This window comes from Oncorhynchus mykiss, chromosome 1, assembly GCF_057628025.1.
Source record: "Oncorhynchus mykiss isolate SJ-2025 chromosome 1, ASM5762802v1, whole genome shotgun sequence".
NCBI classification, from domain to species: domain Eukaryota; kingdom Metazoa; phylum Chordata; class Actinopteri; order Salmoniformes; family Salmonidae; genus Oncorhynchus; species Oncorhynchus mykiss.
This window is the reverse complement of record NC_143022.1, coordinates 37,117,501-37,144,606: the sequence shown is the minus strand read 5'-3', so window position 1 is coordinate 37,144,606 and position 27,106 is coordinate 37,117,501. Positions and strand designations below refer to the sequence as shown.

General features: G+C 40.4%; 1 pseudogene; it reads left to right on the top strand.

The window, feature by feature from the left end:
- The window catches only part of LOC110532260 (WW domain-containing oxidoreductase-like), a 343,223-nt pseudogene that overhangs the window by 119,028 nt on the left and 197,089 nt on the right, over nucleotides 1–27,106 (top strand).

Here is a 27,106-nt window from a genome sequence, read left to right as displayed (position 1 = left end):
ATTAACCTACACATACAGTACACATTGATGGGGCTTTATTAACCTACACATACACACTGATGGAGCTTTATTAACCTACACATACAGTACACACTGATTGAGCTTTATTAACCTACACATACAGTACACACTGATGGAGCTTTATTAACCTACACATACAGTGCACATTGATGGGGCTTTATTAACCTACACATACACACTGTTGGAGCTTTATTAACCTACACATACAGTACACACTGATGGAGCTTTATTAACCTACACATACAGTACACACTGATGGAGCTTTATTAACCTACACATACAGTACACACTGATGGAGCTTTATTAACCTACACATACAGTACACACTGATGGAGCTTTATTAACCTACACATACACACTGATGGAGCTTTATTAACCTACACATACAGTACACACTGATGGAGCTATATTAACCTACACATACACACTGATGGAGCTTTATTAACCTACACATACAGTACACACTGCTGGAGCTTTATTAACCTACACAAACAGCACACACTGATGGAGCTTTATTAACCTACACATACACACTGATGGAGCTTTATTAACCTACACATACAGTACACACTGCTGTAGCTTTATTAACCTACACATACAGTACACACTGCTGGAGCTTTATTAACCTACACATACACACTGATGTAGCTTTATTAACCTACACATGCAGTACACACTGATGGAGCTTTATTAATCTACACATACAGTACACACTGATGGAGCTTTATTAACCTACACATACAGTACACACTGATGGAGCTTTATTAACCTACACATACAGTACACACTGATGGAGCTTTATTAACCTACACATACAGTACACACTGCTGGAGCTTTATTAACCTACACATACAGTACACACTGCTGGAGCTTTATTAACCTACACATACAGTACACACTGATGGAGCTTTATTAACCTACACATACAGTACACACTGCTGGAGCTTTATTAACCTACACATACACACTGATGGAGCTTTATTAACCTACACATACAGTACACACTGCTGGAGCTTTATTAACCTACACATACACACTGATGGAGCTTTATTAACCTACACATACAGTACACACTGCTGGAGCTTTATTAACCTACACATACAGTACACACTGCTGTAGCTTTATTAACCTACACATACAGTACATACTGCTGTAGCTTTATTAACCTACACATACAGTACACACTGATGGAGCTTTATTAACCTACACATACACACTGATGGAAATGTTTTAACCTACACATACAGTACACACTGATGGAGCTATATTAACCTACACATACACACTGATGGAGCTTTATTAACCTACACATACAGTACACACTGATGGAGCTTTATTAATCTACACATACAGTACACACTGATGGAGCTTTATTAACCTACACATACACACTGATGGAGCTTTATTAACCTACACATACAGTACACACTGCTGGAGCTTTTTTAACCTACACATACAGCACACACTGATGGAGCTTTATTAACCTACACATACACACTGATGGAGCTTTATTAACCTACACATACAGTACACACTGATGGAGCTTTATTAACCTACACATACAGTACACACTGATGGAGCTTTATTAACCTACACATACAGTACACACTGCTGGAGCTTTATTAACCTACACATACACACTGATGTAGCTTTATTAACCTACACATACAGTACACACTGATGGAGCTATATTAACCTACACATACAGTACACATTGATGGGGCTTTATTAACCTACACATACACACTGATGGAGCTTTATTAACCTACACATACAGTACACACTGATGGAGCTTTATTAACCTACACATACAGTACACATTGATGGGGCTTTATTAACCTACACATACACACTGATGGAGCTTTATTAACCTACACATACAGTACACACTGATGGAGCTTTATTAACCTACACATACAGTGCACATTGATGGGGCTTTATTAACCTACACATACACACTGTTGGAGCTTTATTAACCTACACATACAGTACACACTGATGGAGCTTTATTAACCTACACATACAGTACACACTGATGGAGCTTTATTAACCTACACATACAGTACACACTGATGGAGCTTTATTAACCTACACATACAGTACACACTGATGGAGCTTTATTAACCTACACATACACACTGATGGAGCTTTATTAACCTACACATACAGTACACACTGATGGAGCTATATTAACCTACACATACACACTGATGGAGCTTTATTAACCTACACATACAGTACACACTGCTGGAGCTTTTTTAACCTACACAAACAGCACACACTGATTGAGCTTTATTAACCTACACATACACACTGATGGAGCTTTATTAACCTACACATACAGTACACACTGATGGAGCTTTATTAACCTACACATACACACTGATGGAGCTTTATTAACCTACACATACAGTACACACTGATGGAGCTTTATTAACCTACACATACAGTACACACTGCTGGAGCTTTATTAACCTACACATACACACTGATGGAGCTTTATTAACCTACACATACAGTACACACTGCTGGAGCTTTATTAACCTACACATACACACTGATGGAGCTTTATTAACCTACACATACAGTACACATTGCTGTAGCTTTATTAACCTACACATACAGTACACACTGCTGTAGCTTTATTAACCTACACATACAGTACACACTGATGGAGCTTTATTAACCTACACATACACACTGATGGAAATGTTTTAACCTACACATACAGTACACACTGCTGGAGCTTTATTAACCTACACATACAGTACACACTGATGGAGCTTTATTAAACTACACATACACACTGCTGGAGCTTTATTAACCTACACATACAGTACACACTGATGGAGCTATATTAACCTACACATACAGTACACATTGATGGGGCTTTATTAACCTACACATACACACTGATGGAGCTTTATTAACCTACACATACAGTACACACTGATGGAGCTTTATTAACCTACACATACAGTACACATTGATGGGGCTTTATTAACCTACACATACACACTGATGGAGCTTTATTAACCTACACATACAGTACACACTGATGGAGCTTTATTAACCTACACATACAGTGCACATTGATGGGGCTTTATTAACCTACACATACACACTGCTGGAGCTTTATTAACCTACACATACAGTACACACTGATGGAGCTTTATTAACCTACACATACAGTACACACTGATGGAGCTTTATTAACCTACACATACAGTACACACTGATGGAGCTTTATTAACCTACACATACAGTACACACTGATGGAGCTTTATTAACCTACACATACACACTGATGGAGCTTTATTAACCTACACATACAGTACACACTGATGGAGCTATATTAACCTACACATACACACTGATGGAGCTTTATTAACCTACACATACAGTACACACTGCTGGAGCTTTTTTAACCTACACATACAGCACACACTGATGGAGCTTTATTAACCTACACATACACACTGATGGAGCTTTATTAACCTACACATACAGTACACACTGATGGAGCTTTATTAACCTACACATACAGTACACACTGATGGAGCTTTATTAACCTACACATACAGTACACACTGCTGGAGCTTTATTAACCTACACATACACACTGATGTAGCTTTATTAACCTACACATGCAGTACACACTGATGGAGCTTTATTAATCTACACATACAGTACACACTGATGGAGCTTTATTAACCTACACATACAGTACACACTGATGGAGCTTTATTAACCTACACATACAGTACACACTGATGGAGCTTTATTAACCTACACATACAGTACACACTGCTGGAACTTTATTAACCTACACATACACACTGATGGAGCTTTATTAACCTACACATACAGTACACACTGCTGGAGCTTTATTAACCTACACATACACACTGATGGAGCTTTATTAACCTACACATACAGTACACACTGCTGGAGCTTTATTAACCTACACATACAGTACACACTGCTGTAGCTTTATTAACCTACACATACAGTACACACTGCTGTAGCTTTATTAACCTACACATACAGTACACACTGATGGAGCTTTATTAACCTACACATACACACTGATGGAAATTTTTTAACCTACACATACAGTACACACTGCTGGAGCTTTATTAACCTACACATACAGTACACACTGATGGAGCTTTATTAAACTACACATACACACTGCTGGAGCTTTATTAACCTACACATACAGTACACACTGATGGAGCTTTATTAACCTACACATACAGTACACATTGATGGGGCTTTATTAACCTACACATACACACTGATGGAGCTTTATTAACCTACACATACAGTACACACTGATTGAGCTTTATTAACCTACACATACAGTACACACTGATGGAGCTTTATTAACCTACACATACAGTACACACTGATGGAGCTTTATTAACCTACACATACAGTACACACTGATGGAGCTTTATTAACCTACACATACACACTGATGGAGCTTTATTAACCTACACATACAGTACACACTGATGGAGCTATATTAACCTACACATACACACTGATGGAGCTTTATTAACCTACACATACAGTACACACTGCTGGAGCTTTATTAACCTACACAAACAGCACACACTGATGGAGCTTTATTAACCTACACATACACACTGATGGAGCTTTATTAACCTACACATACAGTACACACTGCTGTAGCTTTATTAACCTACACATACAGTACACACTGCTGGAGCTTTATTAACCTACACATACACACTGATGTAGCTTTATTAACCTACACATGCAGTACACACTGATGGAGCTTTATTAATCTACACATACAGTACACACTGATGGAGCTTTATTAACCTACACATACAGTACACACTGATGGAGCTTTATTAACCTACACATACAGTACACACTGCTGGAGCTTTATTAACCTACACATACACACTGATGGAGCTTTATTAACCTACACATACAGTACACACTGCTGGAGCTTTATTAACCTACACATACACACTGATGGAGCTTTATTAACCTACACATACAGTACACACTGCTGGAGCTTTATTAACCTACACATACAGTACACACTGCTGTAGCTTTATTAACCTACACATACAGTACATACTGCTGTAGCTTTATTAACCTACACATACAGTACACACTGATGGAGCTTTATTAACCTACACATACACACTGATGGAAATGTTTTAACCTACACATACAGTACACACTGCTGGAGCTTTATTGACCTACACATACAGTACACACTGATGGAGCTTTATTAAACTACACATACACACTGCTGGAGCTTTATTAACCTACACATACAGTACACACTGATGGAGCTTTATTAACCTACACATACAGTACACACTGATGGAGCTTTATTAACCTACACATACAGTACACACTTCTGTAGCTTTATTAACCTACACATACACACTGATGTAGCTTTATTAACCTACACATGCAGTACACACTGATGGAGCTTTATTAATCTACACATACAGTACACACTGATGGAGCTTTATTAACCTACACATACAGTACACACTGATGGAGCTTTATTAACCTACACATACAGTACACACTGATGGAGCTTTATTAACCTACACATACAGTACACACTGCTGGAGCTTTATTAACCTACACATACACACTGATGTAGCTTTATTAACCTACACATGCAGTACACACTGATGGAGCTTTATTAATCTACACATACAGTACACACTGATGGAGCTTTATTAACCTACACATACAGTACACACTGATGGAGCTTTATTAACCTACACATACAGTACACACTGATGGAGCTTTATTAACCTACACATACAGTACACACTGCTGGAACTTTATTAACCTACACATACACACTGATGGAGCTTTATTAACCTACACATACAGTACACACTGCTGGAGCTTTATTAACCTACACATACACACTGATGGAGCTTTATTAACCTACACATACAGTACACACTGCTGGAGCTTTATTAACCTACACATACAGTACACACTGCTGTAGCTTTATTAACCTACACATACAGTACACACTGCTGTAGCTTTATTAACCTACACATACAGTACACACTGATGGAGCTTTATTAACCTACACATACACACTGATGGAAATTTTTTAACCTACACATACAGTACACACTGCTGGAGCTTTATTAACCTACACATACAGTACACACTGATGGAGCTTTATTAAACTACACATACACACTGCTGGAGCTTTATTAACCTACACATACAGTACACACTGATGGAGCTTTATTAACCTACACATACAGTACACATTGATGGGGCTTTATTAACCTACACATACACACTGATGGAGCTTTATTAACCTACACATACAGTACACACTGATTGAGCTTTATTAACCTACACATACAGTACACACTGATGGAGCTTTATTAACCTACACATACAGTACACACTGATGGAGCTTTATTAACCTACACATACAGTACACACTGATGGAGCTTTATTAACCTACACATACACACTGATGGAGCTTTATTAACCTACACATACAGTACACACTGATGGAGCTATATTAACCTACACATACACACTGATGGAGCTTTATTAACCTACACATACAGTACACACTGCTGGAGCTTTATTAACCTACACAAACAGCACACACTGATGGAGCTTTATTAACCTACACATACACACTGATGGAGCTTTATTAACCTACACATACAGTACACACTGCTGTAGCTTTATTAACCTACACATACAGTACACACTGCTGGAGCTTTATTAACCTACACATACACACTGATGTAGCTTTATTAACCTACACATGCAGTACACACTGATGGAGCTTTATTAATCTACACATACAGTACACACTGATGGAGCTTTATTAACCTACACATACAGTACACACTGATGGAGCTTTATTAACCTACACATACAGTACACACTGATGGAGCTTTATTAACCTACACATACAGTACACACTGCTGGAGCTTTATTAACCTACACATACAGTACACACTGCTGGAGCTTTATTAACCTACACATACAGTACACACTGATGGAGCTTTATTAACCTACACATACAGTACACACTGCTGGAGCTTTATTAACCTACACATACACACTGATGGAGCTTTATTAACCTACACATACAGTACACACTGCTGGAGCTTTATTAACCTACACATACACACTGATGGAGCTTTATTAACCTACACATACAGTACACACTGCTGGAGCTTTATTAACCTACACATACAGTACACACTGCTGTAGCTTTATTAACCTACACATACAGTACATACTGCTGTAGCTTTATTAACCTACACATACAGTACACACTGATGGAGCTTTATTAACCTACACATACACACTGATGGAAATGTTTTAACCTACACATACAGTACACACTGCTGGAGCTTTATTGACCTACACATACAGTACACACTGATGGAGCTTTATTAAACTACACATACACACTGCTGGAGCTTTATTAACCTACACATACAGTACACACTGATGGAGCTTTATTAACCTACACATACAGTACACACTGATGGAGCTTTATTAACCTACACATACAGTACACACTTCTGTAGCTTTATTAACCTACACATACACACTGATGTAGCTTTATTAACCTACACATGCAGTACACACTGATGGAGCTTTATTAATCTACACATACAGTACACACTGATGGAGCTTTATTAACCTACACATACAGTACACACTGATGGAGCTTTATTAACCTACACATACAGTACACACTGATGGAGCTTTATTAACCTACACATACAGTACACACTGCTGGAGCTTTATTAACCTACACATACACACTGATGGAGCTTTATTAACCTACACATACAGTACACACTGATGTAGCTTTATTAATCTACACATACAGTACACACTGATGGAGCTTTAATAACCTACACATACAGTACACACTGATGGAGCTTTATTAACCTTCACATACAGTACACATTGATGGAGCTTTATTAACCTACACATACACACTGATGGAGCTTTATTAACCTACACATACAGTACACACTGATGGAGCTTTATTAACCTACACATACAGTACACACTGATGGAGCTTTATTAACCTACACATACAGTACACACTGCTGGAGCTTTATTAACCTACACATACACACTGATGGAGCTTTATTAACCTACACATACAGTACACACTGATGGAGCTTTATTAACCTACACATACAGTACACACTGATGGAGCTTTATTACCTACACATACACACTGATGGAGCTTTATTAACCTACACATACAGTACACACTGATGGAGCTTTATTAACCTACACATACAGTACACACTGATGGAGCTTTATTAACCTACACATGCAGTACACACTGCTGGAGCTTTATTAACCTACACATACACACTGATGTAGCTTTATTAACCTACACATGCAGTACACACTGATGGAGCTTTATTAATCTACACATACAGTACACACTGATGGAGCTTTATTAACCTACACATACAGTACACACTGATGGAGCTTTATTAACCTACACATACAGTACACACTGATGGAGCTTTATTAACCTACACATACAGTACACACTGCTGGAGCTTTATTAACCTACACATACAGTACACACTGCTGGAGCTTTATTAACCTACACATACAGTACACACTGATGGAGCTTTATTAACCTACACATACAGTACACACTGCTGGAGCTTTATTAACCTACACATACACACTGATGGAGCTTTATTAACCTACACATACAGTACACACTGCTGGAGCTTTATTAACCTACACATACACACTGATGGAGCTTTATTAACCTACACATACAGTACACACTGCTGGAGCTTTATTAACCTACACATACAGTACACACTGCTGTAGCTTTATTAACCTACACATACAGTACATACTGCTGTAGCTTTATTAACCTACACATACAGTACACACTGATGGAGCTTTATTAACCTACACATACACACTGATGGAAATGTTTTAACCTACACATACAGTACACACTGCTGGAGCTTTATTAACCTACACATACAGTACACACTGATGGAGCTTTATTAAACTACACATACACACTGCTGGAGCTTTATTAACCTACACATACAGTACACACTGATGGAGCTTTATTAACCTACACATACAGTACACACTGATGGAGCTTTATTAACCTACACATACAGTACACACTTCTGTAGCTTTATTAACCTACACATACACACTGATGTAGCTTTATTAACCTACACATGCAGTACACACTGATGGAGCTTTATTAATCTACACATACAGTACACACTGATGGAGCTTTATTAACCTACACATACAGTACACACTGATGGAGCTTTATTAACCTACACATACAGTACACACTGATGGAGCTTTATTAACCTACACATACAGTACACACTGCTGGAGCTTTATTAACCTACACATACACACTGATGGAGCTTTATTAACCTACACATACAGTACACACTGATGTAGCTTTATTAATCTACACATACAGTACACACTGATGGAGCTTTAATAACCTACACATACAGTACACACTGATGGAGCTTTATTAACCTTCACATACAGTACACATTGATGGAGCTTTATTAACCTACACATACACACTGATGGAGCTTTATTAACCTACACATACAGTACACACTGATGGAGCTTTATTAACCTACACATACAGTACACACTGATGGAGCTTTATTAACCTACACATACAGTACACACTGCTGGAGCTTTATTAACCTACACATACACACTGATGGAGCTTTATTAACCTACACATACAGTACACACTGATGGAGCTTTATTAACCTACACATACAGTACACACTGATGGAGCTTTATTACCTACACATACACACTGATGGAGCTTTATTAACCTACACATACAGTACACACTGATGGAGCTTTATTAACCTACACATACAGTACACACTGATGGAGCTTTATTAACCTACACATGCAGTACACACTGCTGGAGCTTTATTAACCTACACATACAGTACACACTGCTGGAGCTTTATTAACCTACACATACAGTACACACTGATGGAGCTTTATTAACCTACACATACAGTACACACTGATGGAGCTTTATTAACCTACACATACAGTAAACACTGATGGAGCTTTATTAACCTACACATACACACTGATGGAGCTTTATTAACCTACACATGCACACTGATGGAGCTTTATTAACCTACACATACAGTACACACTGACGGAGCTTTATTAACCTACACATACAGTACACACTGATGGAGCTTTATTAACCTACACATACAGTACACACTGCTGGAGCTTTATTAACCTACACATACAGTACACACTGCTGGAGCTTTATTAACCTACCCATACAGTACACACTGCTTGAGCTTTGTTAACCTACACATACACACTGATGGAGCTTTATTAACCTACACATACAGTACACACTGATGGAGCTTTATTAATCTACACATACAGTACACACTGATGGAGCTTTATTAACCTACACATACACACTGATGGAGCTTTATTAACCTACACATACAGTACACACTGATGGAGCTTTATTAACTTACACATACAGTACACACTGATGGAGCTTTATTAACCTACACATACACACTGATGGAGCTTTATTAACCTACACATACAGTACACACTGATGGAGCTTTATTAACCTACACATACAGTACACATTGATGGGGCTTTATTAACCTACACATACACACTGATGGAGCTTTATTAACCTACACATACACACTGATGGAGCTTTATTAACCTACACATACAGTACACACTGCTGGAGCTTTTTTAACCTACACATACAGCACACACTGATGGAGCTTTATTAACCTACACATACACACTGATGGAGCTTTATTAACCTACACATACAGTACACACTGATGGAGCTTTATTAACCTACACATACAGTACACACTGATGGAGCTTTATTAACCTACACATACAGTACACACTGCTGGAGCTTTATTAACCTACACATACACACTGATGTAGCTTTATTAACCTACACATACAGTACACACTGATGGAGCTATATTATCCTACACATACAGTACACATTGATGGGGCTTTATTAACCTACACATACACACTGATGGAGCTTTATTAACCTACACATACAGTACACACTGATGGAGCTTTATTAACCTACACATACAGTACACATTGATGGGGCTTTATTAACCTACACATACACACTGATGGAGCTTTATTAACCTACACATACAGTACACACTGATGGAGCTTTATTAACCTACACATACAGTGCACATTGATGGGGCTTTATTAACCTACACATACACACTGTTGGAGCTTTATTAACCTACACATACAGTACACACTGATGGAGCTTTATTAACCTACACATACAGTACACACTGATGGAGCTTTATTAACCTACACATACAGTACACACTGATGGAGCTTTATTAACCTACACATACAGTACACACTGATGGAGCTTTATTAACCTACACATACACACTGATGGAGCTTTATTAACCTACACATACAGTACACACTGATGGAGCTATATTAACCTACACATACACACTGATGGAGCTTTATTAACCTACACATACAGTACACACTGCTGGAGCTTTTTTAACCTACACAAACAGCACACACTGATGGAGCTTTATTAACCTACACATACACACTGATGGAGCTTTATTAACCTACACATACAGTACACACTGATGGAGCTTTATTAACCTACACATACACACTGATGGAGCTTTATTAACCTACACATACAGTACACACTGATGGAGCTTTATTAACCTACACATACAGTACACACTGCTGGAGCTTTATTAACCTACACATACACACTGATGGAGCTTTATTAACCTACACATACAGTACACACTGCTGGAGTTTTATTAACCTACACATACACACTGATGGAGCTTTATTAACCTACACATACAGTACACATTGCTGTAGCTTTATTAACCTACACATACAGTACACACTGCTGTAGCTTTATTAACCTACACATACAGTACACACTGATGGAGCTTTATTAACCTACACATACACACTGATGGAAATGTTTTAACCTACACATACAGTACACACTGCTGGAGCTTTATTAACCTACACATACAGTACACACTGATGGAGCTTTATTAAACTACACATACACACTGCTGGAGCTTTATTAACCTACACATACAGTACACACTGATGGAGCTATATTAACCTACACATACAGTACACATTGATGGGGCTTTATTAACCTACACATACACACTGATGGAGCTTTATTAACCTACACATACAGTACACACTGATGGAGCTTTATTAACCTACACATACAGTACACATTGATGGGGCTTTATTAACCTACACATACACACTGATGGAGCTTTATTAACCTACACATACAGTACACACTGATGGAGCTTTATTAACCTACACATACAGTGCACATTGATGGGGCTTTATTAACCTACACATACACACTGCTGGAGCTTTATTAACCTACACATACAGTACACACTGATGGAGCTTTATTAACCTACACATACAGTACACACTGATGGAGCTTTATTAACCTACACATACAGTACACACTGATGGAGCTTTATTAACCTACACATACAGTACACACTGATGGAGCTTTATTAACCTACACATACACACTGATGGAGCTTTATTAACCTACACATACAGTACACACTGATGGAGCTATATTAACCTACACATACACACTGATGGAGCTTTATTAACCTACACATACAGTACACACTGCTGGAGCTTTTTTAACCTACACATACAGCACACACTGATGGAGCTTTATTAACCTACACATACACACTGATGGAGCTTTATTAACCTACACATACAGTACACACTGATGGAGCTTTATTAACCTACACATACAGTACACACTGATGGAGCTTTATTAACCTACACATACAGTACACACTGCTGGAGCTTTATTAACCTACACATACACACTGATGTAGCTTTATTAACCTACACATGCAGTACACACTGATGGAGCTTTATTAATCTACACATACAGTACACACTGATGGAGCTTTATTAACCTACACATACAGTACACACTGATGGAGCTTTATTAACCTACACATACAGTACACACTGATGGAGCTTTATTAACCTACACATACAGTACACACTGCTGGAACTTTATTAACCTACACATACACACTGATGGAGCTTTATTAACCTACACATACAGTACACACTGCTGGAGCTTTATTAACCTACACATACACACTGATGGAGCTTTATTAACCTACACATACAGTACACACTGCTGGAGCTTTATTAACCTACACATACAGTACACACTGCTGTAGCTTTATTAACCTACACATACAGTACACACTGCTGTAGCTTTATTAACCTACACATACAGTACACACTGATGGAGCTTTATTAACCTACACATACACACTGATGGAAATGTTTTAACCTACACATACAGTACACACTGCTGGAGCTTTATTAACCTACACATACAGTACACACTGATGGAGCTTTATTAAACTACACATACACACTGCTGGAGCTTTATTAACCTACACATACAGTACACACTGATGGAGCTTTATTAACCTACACATACAGTACACATTGATGGGGCTTTATTAACCTACACATACACACTGATGGAGCTTTATTAACCTACACATACAGTACACACTGATTGAGCTTTATTAACCTACACATACAGTACACACTGATGGAGCTTTATTAACCTACACATACAGTACACACTGATGGAGCTTTATTAACCTACACATACAGTACACACTGATGGAGCTTTATTAACCTACACATACACACTGATGGAGCTTTATTAACCTACACATACAGTACACACTGATGGAGCTATATTAACCTACACATACACACTGATGGAGCTTTATTAACCTACACATACAGTACACACTGCTGGAGCTTTATTAACCTACACAAACAGCACACACTGATGGAGCTTTATTAACCTACACATACACACTGATGGAGCTTTATTAACCTACACATACAGTACACACTGCTGTAGCTTTATTAACCTACACATACAGTACACACTGCTGGAGCTTTATTAACCTACACATACACACTGATGTAGCTTTATTAACCTACACATGCAGTACACACTGATGGAGCTTTATTAATCTACACATACAGTACACACTGATGGAGCTTTATTAACCTACACATACAGTACACACTGATGGAGCTTTATTAACCTACACATACAGTACACACTGATGGAGCTTTATTAACCTACACATACAGTACACACTGCTGGAGCTTTATTAACCTACACATACAGTACACACTGCTGGAGCTTTATTAACCTACACATACAGTACACACTGATGGAGCTTTATTAACCTACACATACAGTACACACTGCTGGAGCTTTATTAACCTACACATACACACTGATGGAGCTTTATTAACCTACACATACAGTACACACTGCTGGAGCTTTATTAACCTACACATACACACTGATGGAGCTTTATTAACCTACACATACAGTACACACTGCTGGAGCTTTATTAACCTACACATACAGTACACACTGCTGTAGCTTTATTAACCTACACATACAGTACATACTGCTGTAGCTTTATTAACCTACACATACAGTACACACTGATGGAGCTTTATTAACCTACACACACACACTGATGGAAATGTTTTAACCTACACATACAGTACACACTGCTGGAGCTTTATTAACCTACACATACAGTACACACTGATGGAGCTTTATTAAACTACACATACACACTGCTGGAGCTTTATTAACCTACACATACAGTACACACTGATGGAGCTTTATTAACCTACACATACAGTACACACTGATGGAGCTTTATTAACCTACACATACAGTACACACTTCTGTAGCTTTATTAACCTACACATACACACTGATGTAGCTTTATTAACCTACACATGCAGTACACACTGATGGAGCTTTATTAATCTACACATACAGTACACACTGATGGAGCTTTATTAACCTACACATACAGTACACACTGATGGAGCTTTATTAACCTACACATACAGTACACACTGATGGAGCTTTATTAACCTACACATACAGTACACACTGCTGGAGCTTTATTAACCTACACATACACACTGATGGAGCTTTATTAACCTACACATACAGTACACACTGATGTAGCTTTATTAATCTACACATACAGTACACACTGATGGAGCTTTAATAACCTACACATACAGTACACACTGATGGAGCTTTATTAACCTTCACATACAGTACACATTGATGGAGCTTTATTAACCTACACATACACACTGATGGAGCTTTATTAACCTACACATACAGTACACACTGATGGAGCTTTATTAACCTACACATACAGTACACACTGATGGAGCTTTATTAACCTACACATACAGTACACACTGCTGGAGCTTTATTAACCTACACATACACACTGATGGAGCTTTATTAACCTACACATACAGTACACACTGATGGAGCTTTATTAACCTACACATACAGTACACACTGATGGAGCTTTATTACCTACACATACACACTGATGGAGCTTTATTAACCTACACATACAGTACACACTGATGGAGCTTTATTAACCTACACATACAGTACACACTGATGGAGCTTTATTAACCTACACATGCAGTACACACTGCTGGAGCTTTATTAACCTACACATACAGTACACACTGCTGGAGCTTTATTAACCTACACATACAGTACACACTGATGGAGCTTTATTAACCTACACATACAGTACACACTGATGGAGCTTTATTAACCTACACATACAGTACACACTGATGGAGCTTTATTAACCTACACATACACACTGATGGAGCTTTATTAACCTACACATGCACACTGATGGAGCTTTATTAACCTACACATACAGTACACACTGACGGAGCTTTATTAACCTACACATACAGTACACACTGATGGAGCTTTATTAACCTACACATACAGTACACACTGCTGGAGCTTTATTAACCTACACATACAGTACACACTGCTGGAGCTTTATTAACCTACCCATACAGTACACACTGCTTGAGCTTTGTTAACCTACACATACACACTGATGGAGCTTTATTAACCTACACATACAGTACACACTGATGGAGCTTTATTAATCTACACATACAGTACACACTGATGGAGCTTTATTAACCTACACATACACACTGATGGAGCTTTATTAACCTACACATACAGTACACACTGATGGAGCTTTATTAACTTACACATACAGTACACACTGATGGAGCTTTATTAACCTACACATACACACTGATGGAGCTTTATTAACCTACACATACAGTACACACTGCTGGAGCTTTATTAACCTACACATACACACTGATGGAGCTTTATTAACCTACACATACAGTACACACTGATGGAGCTTTATTAACCTACACATACAGTACACACTGATGGAGCTTTATTAACCAACACACACACAATACACACTTCTGGAGCTTTATTAACCTACACATACACACTGATGTAGCTTTATTAACCTACACATACAGTACACACTGCTGGAGCTTTATTAACCTACACATACAGTACACACTGATGGAGCTTTATTACCTACACATACACACTGATGGAGCTTTATTAACCTACACATACAGTACACACTGATGGAGCTTTATTAACCTACACATACAGTACACACTGATGGAGCTTTATTAACCTACACATACAGTACACACTGCTGGAGCTTTATTAACCTACACATACACACTGATGTAGCTTTATTAACCTACACATACAGTACACACTGATGGAGCTTTATTAACCTACACATACAGTACACACTGATGGAGCTTTATTAACCTACACATACAGTACACACTGCTGGAGCTTTATTAACCTACACATACACACTGATGTAGCTTTATTAACCTACACATACAGTACACACTGATGGAGCTTTATTAACCTACACATACAGTACACACTGATGGAGCTTTATTGACCTACACATACACACTGATGGAGCTTTATTAACCTACACATACACACTGATGTAGCTTTATTAACCTACACATACAGTACACACTGATGGAGATTTATTAACCTACACATACACACTGATGGAGCTTTATTAACCTACACATACAGTACACACTGATGGAGCTTTATTAACCTACACATACAGTACACACTGATGGAGATTTATTAACCTACACATACACACTGATGGAGCTTTATTAACCTACACATACAGTACACACTATTGGAGCTTTATTAACATACACATACAGTACAAAACCTGGAAACCCTTGAATCCCACATCAGAGTTACAGAAAACTCTGCAATGGAATGGCTGTTAGAGAGAGAGATAATTACCTGAGATTATAGTGGTAATATTTTAGCGCCTGTGACGTACCCCCAGATTTACGAGTGGAGGAAAATAAACAAGTGGGATGTGTCTGCTGGAGCAGAAAGAATAAGCCATTAGTACTGGGTTGATTACCTGGAGGAGGGAGGGGGGAGTGGGGAAAGAGAGAGTGGGGAAAGAGAGAGTGGGGAAAGAGCGAGTGGGGAAAGAGCGAGAGAGCTCATTGCAGAAAGTGAGAGACAGAACAAGAGGGAGAGGGAGCATAGTGAGAGAAACTGAGAAGAGAGAGGGAGCACTGAGTAGAGAGAGCGAAAGACTGATAGCAGGATGTCAATCAAATTGTATTTGTCACATGCACCGAATACAACAGGTGTAGTAGACCTGACAGTGAAATGCTTACTTACAAGCCCTTAACCAACAATGCAGTTTTAAGAAAATGTAATTAACAAATAATTAAAGAGCAGCAGTAAATAACTATAACGGGGCTCTTTACAGGGGGTACCAGTACAGAGTCAATGTGTCAATGTGCGGGGGGCACCGGTGTCGGTAATTATGAACATGTAGTTAGAGTTATTAAAGTGGATATACATAGATATGGGGGTAGGAGCTGTTTAGAAGCCTCATGGACCTAGACTTGGCGCTCCGGTACCACTTGAGAGCAGTTGCCATGTCAGGCAGTGATGCAACCCGTCAGAATGCTCTCGATGGTGCAGCTGTAAAACCTTTTGAGGATCTGAGGACCTATGTCGTGGCGGAGATATTTGTGGGCTATACTCAGCCTTGTCTCAGGATGGTAAGTTGGTGGTTGAAGATATCCCTCTAGTAGTGGTGTGGGGGCTGTGCTTTGGCAAAGTGGGGTTATATCCTTCCTGTTTGGCCCTGTCCGGGGGTGTCCTCGGATGGGGCCACAGTGTCTCCTGACCCCTCCTGTCTCAGCCTCCAGTATTTATGCTGCAGTAGTTTATGTGTCGGGGGGCTAGGGTCAGTTTGTTATATCTGGAGTACTTCTCCTGTCCTATTCGGTGTCCTGTGTGAATTTAAGTGTGCTCTCTCTAATTCTCTCTTTCTTTCTCTCTCTCGGAGGACCTGAGCCCTAGGACCATGCCTCAGGACTACCTGACATGATGACTTCTTGCTGTCCCCAGTCCACCTGGCCGTGCTGCTGCTCCAGTTTCAACTGTTCTGCCTTATTATTATTGGACCATGCTGGTCATTTATGAACATTTGAACATCTTGGCCATGTTCTGTTATAATCTCCACCCGGCACAGCCAGAAGAGGACTGTCCACCTCACATAGCCTGGTTTCTTCCTAGGTTTTGGCCTTTCTAGGGAGTTTTTCCTAGCCACCGTGCTTCTACACCTGCATTGCTTGCAGGCTGGGTTTCTGTACAGCACTTTGAGATATCAGCTGATGTACGAAGGGCTACAGTGCCTTGCGAAAGTATTCGGCTCCCTTGAACTTTGCGACCTTTTGCCACATTTCAGGCTTCAAACATAAAGATATAAAACTGTATTTTTTTGTGAAGAATCAACAACAAGTGGGACACAATCATGAAGTGGAACGACATTTATTGGATATTTCAAACTTTTTTAACAAATCAAGAACTGAAAAATTGGCCGTGCAAAATTATTCAGCCCCCTTAAGTTAATACTTTGTAGCGCCACCTTTTGCTGCGATTACAGCTGTAAGTCGCTTGGGGTATGTCTCTATCAGTTTTGCACATCGAGAGACTGACATTTTTTCCCATTCCTCCTTGCAAAACAGCTCGATCTCAGTGAGGTTGGATGGAGAGCATTTGTGAACAGCAGTTTTCAGTTCTTTCCACAGATTCTCGATTGGATTCAGGTCTGGACTTTGACTTGGCCATTCTAACACCTGGATATGTTTATTTTTCAACCATTCCATTGTAGATTTTGCTTTATGTTTTGGCTCATTGTCTTGTTGGAAGACAAATCTCCGTCCCAGTCTCAGGTCTTTTGCAGACTCCATCAGGTTTTCTTCCAGAATGGTCATGTATTTGGCTCCATCCATCTTCCCATCAATTTTAACCATCTTCCCTGTCCCTGCTGAAGAAAAGCAGGCCCAAACCATGATGCTGCCACCACCATGTTTGACAGTGGGGATGGTGTGTTCAGCTGTGTTGCTTTTACGCCAAACATAACGTTTTGCATTGTTGCCAAAAAGTTCAATTTTGGTTTCATCTGACCAGAGCACCTTCTTCCACATGTTTGGTGTCTCTCCCAGGTGGCTTGTGGCAAACTTTAAACGACACTTTTTATGGATATCTTTAAGAAATGGCTTTCTTCTTGCCACTCTTCCATAAAGGCCAGATTTGTGCAATATACGACTGATTGTTGTCCTATGGACAGAGTCTCCCACCTCAGCTGTAGATCTCTGCAGTTCATCCAGAGTGATCATGGGCCTCTTGGCTGCATCTCTGATCAGTCTTCTCCTAATATGAGCTGAAAGTTTAGAGGGACGGCCAGGTCTTGGTAGATTTGCAGTGGTCTGATACTCCTTCCATTTCAATATTATCGCTTGCACAGTGCTCCTTGGGATGTTTAAAGCTTGGGAAATCTTTTTGTATCCAAATCCGGCTTTAAACTTCTTCACAACAGTATCTCGGACCTGCCTGGTGTGTTCCTTGTTCTTCATGATGCTCTCTGCGGTTTTAACGGACCTCTGAGACTATCACAGTGCAGGTGCATTTATACGGAGACTTGATTACACACAGGTGGATTGTATTTATCATCATTAGTCATTTAGGTCAACATTGGATCATTCAGAGATCCTCACTGAACTTCTGGAGAGAGTTTGCTGCACTGAAAGTAAAGGGGCTGAATAATTTTGCACGCCCAATTTTTCAGTTTTTGATTTGTTAAAAAAGTTTGAAATATCCAATAAATGTCGTTCCACTTCATGATTGTGTCCCACTTGTTGTTGATTCTTCACAAAAAAATACAGTTTTATATCTTTATGTTTGAAGCCTGAAATGTGGCAAAAGGTTGCAAAGTTCAAGGGGGCCGAATACTTTCGCAAGGCACTGTATATAAATAAATTAGATTTGATTTGATTTGGTAGCAGAGAGAGCAGTCTATGACCAGGGTGGCTGGAGTCTTTGACAAATTCTAGGGCCTTCCTCTGACACTCCCTGGTATAGAGGTCCTGGATGGCAGGAAGCTTGGCCCCGGTGATGTACTGGGTCGTATGCACTACCCAACCTGTCAGAATGCTCTCGATGGTGCAGCTGTAAAACCTTTTGAGGATCTGAGGACCCATGACAAATCTTTTCAGTCTCCTGAGGGGGAATAGGTTTTGTCGTGGCCTCTTCACGATTGTCTTGGTGTGCTTAGACCATGTTAACATACCTGCCGTTTCAACTCATCCCAGATCTCTTTTCCTAAGACAGATTTGGACTAAATCACTTGTAGTGTATCAAACCAGGGGACCAAATGCTTAACATTTGACCACATTAATACACTATAAGTGAATTTTTCCAAATACTTCTTTCAAATGGGGGGACTAGATGCATATAGTGCTTTTATTTCCAAATGTTAAAACAAATATTTATGAAAATACCATCAGATTAAAGATGCCTTTCTGTACTGTTGCCTAGGGTAGCCTAGTGGTTAGAGCGTTGGACTAGTAACCGGAAGGTTGCAAGTTCAAACCCCCAAGCTGACAAGGTATGAATCTGTTGTTCTGCCCCTGAACAGGCAGTTAACCCACTATTCCTAGGCCGTCATTGAAAATAAGAATTTGTTCTTAACTGACTTGCCTAGTTAAATAAAGGTATAAAAAAAACATTCTATCTCAAATCTAAAACTCTAGAGAATATAGCAAAAAAAACAAAAAGATTGTCCAAATACATCAAATCCATATGGAGAGGAGTGTATACCATCACATTTATGTTTATCTAATATGTTCGTCAACTCTCATTCACAAAGTCTTTTTTAGAATAGGTCAACGAGTACTTGAATTTGCAGTCTAAACAAGCTCAATCAATGTGCTGAGAATTTGCAGTAAAATATATATTCCTTGCTAAAAGGAAGGCCCGTATTGCAGGTTAATGAATAAAAGTCACGATATCAGAATAAATCTTGGGAGCAAATTCTCCCCTCCGGCGACATTATTAATAGATGGAGCAGAAGAATGGAGAGGAGGATTAATCTGTCCTATGATGGATGTCTCTCCTCCTCTTCCCATGCACCCGCGCTAAGGTCGTTGTGATAAGAGGATATATTTTGGGGTCTTCTAGACAAAAGGTCATGAAAAGGTAATCTACTTCCTGAGTTCAGTCAGGGCTGGCAGGAGCTGAGCTGCTGTCCCGATAGCACCTGACCCCTGACCCCCCTCCCCACTACCTGCCTGGACTGCCACACAGATTACAGTAGGAGGCTCTCTCTCTGTCCCTCTCTGTCTCTCTCTCTGTCTCTCTTGCTCTTTTTCTCCCCCTACTCTCTCTTTTTCTCTCTGTTCGCTCATAATGGGCTACTTTATCATAAGACCAGTGTAGTGTTAGTAGTAGCTGTGTGATGAGTGCTGGGTCACGGGGTCCTGACAGTTGGTATAACAGTCAGGTGACAGAAGGATAATACCAGGGGTCAGGACAGACGGGCTGGAACACAGGTCAGGGGTCATATCCTGTTCAGGGAATCACACTCCTCTCTGCTATTCCTACAGACACACCCACACCACTGATTCTTGGAAGACCGGATTTGTGGAATTTTCCTTCTCTTTGTAAAGTTTGGGACGTACAGTATTCTGATGAAGGCCACGATATCCTAACAATCAAAATGGTATCCATTTTTGCACTTCAGTACTCTGGAATGCAGCTGGGACATTTGTCTGTACCTTGACTGGTTGATGCACTGTCCACTCATCTCCTATGAACTATACAGCTCCATACCACTGTGCCTCTGAAACAGAATCTGATATTCTACTCACAGTAAAGCAGGTTAAGCTGCTGGTTAAACTGCGTATGCCCACTGATTTCTTTTTGCTGATTGCCTCTAAAATTCTGCTTATCTTCCCCCCATGGAGAGGCGTATTGGACTCCCCTGAGATACCGCTCTCTGATTGGTGGGCCTACCAAGGCCCATGGCCGCTGTGCAGAATGTCACTTACACACTTTCTCCTTCCCCTCTGTAGGAAATGCTAATGAGATGTTTTGTGAGGATGTTAATTAGTCAGCTAGCCACTGATTGTCCTGTTCTTGTTGTTTACAGAGTGTATTTTACAGACGGGTGTATGTGTGTGTACATGTGTGTGTTGGGGCATTAACATGGCTGTTGGCGGCTGTGGAGGGTTGTGCTCAGGAACCAATTAGGGTAAAGCCTACTGTCCACCGGGGCTGCTGGGAGAAGAAAGCCCTCTGCCTGCAATGTCAAACAACCGCATTAACAACGGCCAGGGCCGGGGAGACAGGCAACAAAATAAGCACATAGACAGAATAGTTAGTCACTGAGGCTGTTAGTGTTGTCCGAGCAAAAGTAGTCCATTTTACAGAGCAGGTGCAGTGAGAGGCTTCCCTTCAGCCAGGCAGGCATGCAAAAAGTCAGTCATCCACAGACGAAGGCAGATTGAGAGGTACGGAGACAAGGAGAGAGAGGAGACAGTGCGGTAACAGTAGTGTTGGGTGGGATCCAGATCTTCATACCGTTTCTGTACCATACCGGGGTTTACGCTATTACCGAATGTGCACACAAGGGCCGCTATAAAAAACAAACGTAATAATATTGAAAATCATACTGACGGCATTTAAACAGTATATCGCCGGTATATTCTAACAGAAAGTGTGTGTTTGTTTCTGTGTGTATGTGTGTGAGAGATCTTGTATGTGGTCATGTGAGGTTATACCTGTATGTCTGTGGTCATTAATGCATATGTACAGTATGCACGTGCTATAGGCCGGTGTATGCCACAAATACTATCATGTACTTTACTCTCAACTAGACCCAAACTAGTTTGCAGACAAATGTGTGTGTGTGTGTGTCCCAGTGTGGTAACCTCCTGTGCCAGTCTTCCCGGCTGGCGGCCCTAGTGCCAAGCAACGCTCCTGCCGCACTGGCCAACAGGAAGTGACACATATGAAATGCTGACCTTGACACACACACTCACACACCACCCCACAGGGCCTCAGGATGCCTCTCTTTTAGTTAGCACTCCAAAGACTGTCATCTCTCCCCTCTCCCCTCTGTTCTACTTGTGCCCCTCTCCATTTTTTTTGTCTTTTCTTTTTAGTTAGTGCTCAAGACTTCCCCCTATGTTCCCCCGCTACCCCCTCCGTTTCGCTTTCTTTTCTCTCTTTTGCTTCCCAGAACTAGCGAGGAAATCGGACCTCATTTCCCAGGTCAGTGAGCAGGCCCCTGTGCTCTCGTTCTCGCTCTCTCTTTGTTCATCTTGTTTTACACACTTGAGGTAATGATTTTGCTTGTAGGTGGTCTTTTTACTCATTTTAGAATCATCAAATTATTGAAGAAAAACTATACTTTATTCTAAACAGCCCTCTTAGCACTTTGAAAATATATTTTGTTGTCCATTCATAATTCATACACAGGGATAACTGTGTCTACTGTAGCTTTAGATGCATACACATGGGCCTACATAAGCAGGCCCAGAACCCCCTTTCAGATCCTCAAACCCCCATAAACACCCCTTACGTTAAAGCACACGGTCCTCCCTCCTCCTCCTCTCACCTCTCCTCTCGTCTCAGCTACATGAGCAGAATCATTCATGGGCTTCTGTCCTATTCCCACAGCGACACGCGCTGCAAATTGGTCTGTTTCCTCACATATTAGTAGCTTGTCTCCTGTTCTCCAGGGACACTTTCACATCTCTTGCTTAATTTATTTACTTCCTGTTTACCCTTCCTGCTCAGCCATAAACACCCACCCATCCATGCATTAGTTTAGTGGAGACAGGGATGGAAAGAGGGAGAGGAGAGGCTTGGGGTGGCGTGATGTAAATGAGATGAGAGAACTCTCCTCGTCCTCTCAGCGGTCTTTCTTTCCCTGATCTCTCCTCAGAGCAGACACACACATTCACTCACCTACACTGGCCTTACCTCCGTACTCTGTAGGGGATTTCAGCAGGATATAACACAGGGGCATCATATGGAGGAATACTGTATAATAACCAGGCTAGCTATTATGGAAGGTTTTACAGAAGACATTTGGATGATCGTGTGTGTGGACAAACATAACTGTGTGTGTGGCTAAGTACGTGTCTGTATTTGCGTGTGTTCTATATGTGTGTCCGTGTGAGTGTGTGTGTGTGTGTGACATAGCGAGAGACTGTGGTGTTTGTTTAAATGCTTGATTATGCATTTCTCTTGGCTTGGGACATACATCCCTCTCTCCAGACTGCTAATAGAGTGGCCAGGGAGAAGAGGAGAGCCTAAATGAACCTTAAAGTGCCTCGCTGGCATTCTTCACTCACTCTCTCCACACAGGAGCAGACTGGACTGCATAGTTATCATGCGCATGCACAGTTAGCCGTCTTACGTCTGTCTAGTAAGAAGGCCCTCTGTCTTCTGAAGAGGAGAGGGCCGGGGTTTTAATTGCACTGACCACACTGAGCTATAGGAAAATGTTCTATGGAAAGAGCCGTAGAGGAATCGTTTTGAATAAATCAAATAATATCTTGCTGGATATGCAGTATTTTTTAGGCCTGTCGTGAAGGTGTGTGTTTTAGAGTGATGGGTCACTAGCCAGGGGGCAGATGAGGAGAGTCTGGTTGATTTAGATGACTGACGCTGTCACTGTGGGGCATGGCTCAGACGTTATGGATATTACACCACCTGGCCCTTGTTGTCTGAACCCTATTAGGACTTCAAACTCTCTCTCCATCTGTGCTCTGTCGCTCTCCCTTGCTCGTTCTCTCTGTCTTCCTCCTTTCTCACCCTGGGAGGGTGCTCCTAAAGACGTCTTAGGTGAAAGGTTCCTCACATCTACAGTAGGCTTTTATCAGTAGGCTTTTAACTGTCGGGCCAGTCTTTATTAGTGCTGACTAGAGCAGAGCAGTAAAGATCCAGCCTGTCTTTAGAAAACTACAGCCTGCGTTACTCCAGGAGGAGCTGGGCTTAGCCTGCCTATGGCTGCCAGTCCGTCTGCCTTTTGTTGTAGTCAACGTAGGTAACAAGGTGCCATTGTAGTGTTGTGGAATATGGAGACAGTCACACACCCGCGCCATATTTCAAATCTAACGGCACCACAACAATATTATTTAGACATCATCAAGGTCCGTTATCTTCATCTAAGGACCCAGGACAGACCATTGAAGGTCTACCAAGGACTAAGACTATGATGTGTCTACATGTGTTCCAAGCAGTAATTAGACCTAATGAGATGTTTGATGTTAGGATAGTGACTGACTGTCTCTGTGAGCTCCATCCAGTCTGACGTTGTCTCTCCTCATCTCCTATTACCAGCACTGAGTCCCTCCAGACACCATCCCCTCCTCTGTCATCCTCTACCCTGGGTTTTTATATAGAGGTAAATAGGCTGTGTGTGTCAAATCAAATGTTATTTGTCACATGCGCCGAATACAACTGGCGTGGACTTTACCGTGAAATGCTTGCTTACGAGCACTTCCCTAAGGGGGCAGAGTTTACAAATAATAATGCAAATAACACAATAATGGTAACACCAGGAATCAAATAAAAGGCACAAGAATGCAGATATCTACAGGTAGTAGCAGGTCAATGTGCAGAGGTACGAGGTATTTGAGGTATGTACATAAAGGCAGGGCGAACTGATGTGTGGGTGTGTATTTCAACCTCCAGGGTCACAAAATCACCAACACACATACGCAGGCACACTCACCATCCGTACACACTAATCCACGTCCATTAGGGAGGCCTAGCCAGCCGACAGTACATTAAAATATATATATTTTTTTTTACACCTCTAGAAATCAAAACATGGGGAAGGCGAGGGTGGGAATAACATAGACAACACCAGGGTTGAGGTGTGCTTGGTGTCATGTGACAAATGTATGCGTTATTATGATACTTTGATGCACAGGGATTTCAGGACACATATTCTCTATGTCTTGTATTGATGTGATCGTTGAGCTGATGTTTGACTAGAAGAGAACACATTTGACATTTGAGTCATTTAGCAGACGCTCTTATCCAGAGACTTACAGGAGCAATTACAGATGTAGGATTTTACAGCAGGAAATAGTCTTGCAGCAACAGGAAAGGTGAATTATTACGTGGGTCATAGTCTGAAATGACTGAAATCTGAAATTTCAGAGTGGAAATGATAAACTTAAGAAGCCTTTTTAAAACTGGAATACACTACAAGTTTGAATTTCCTGCCGTGCAGGAAATTTGTCAGCAAGAAAAGAGTGATTTTAAACGAGGATCTTACCTCTGTAGGGTTAAGTGCCTTGCTCAAGGGAACATCGACAGATTAGTTTTCACCTTGTCGGCTCGGAGATTCAAGCCAGCGACCTTTTGGTTACTGGCCCAATGCTCTAACCGCTAGGCTACACGGACCCTGACGCCCAGGTGAAAGGAGTTTCAGAGCAGCAGATTTCTTCTAGAAGTGATGCATGATGGTACAGTGCATAGCATGATGTACTGCTTGTAACAGGACATTCGGGTATTATTCTAACACAGTAGCTCTGTATCTGCTTGTAACAGGACATT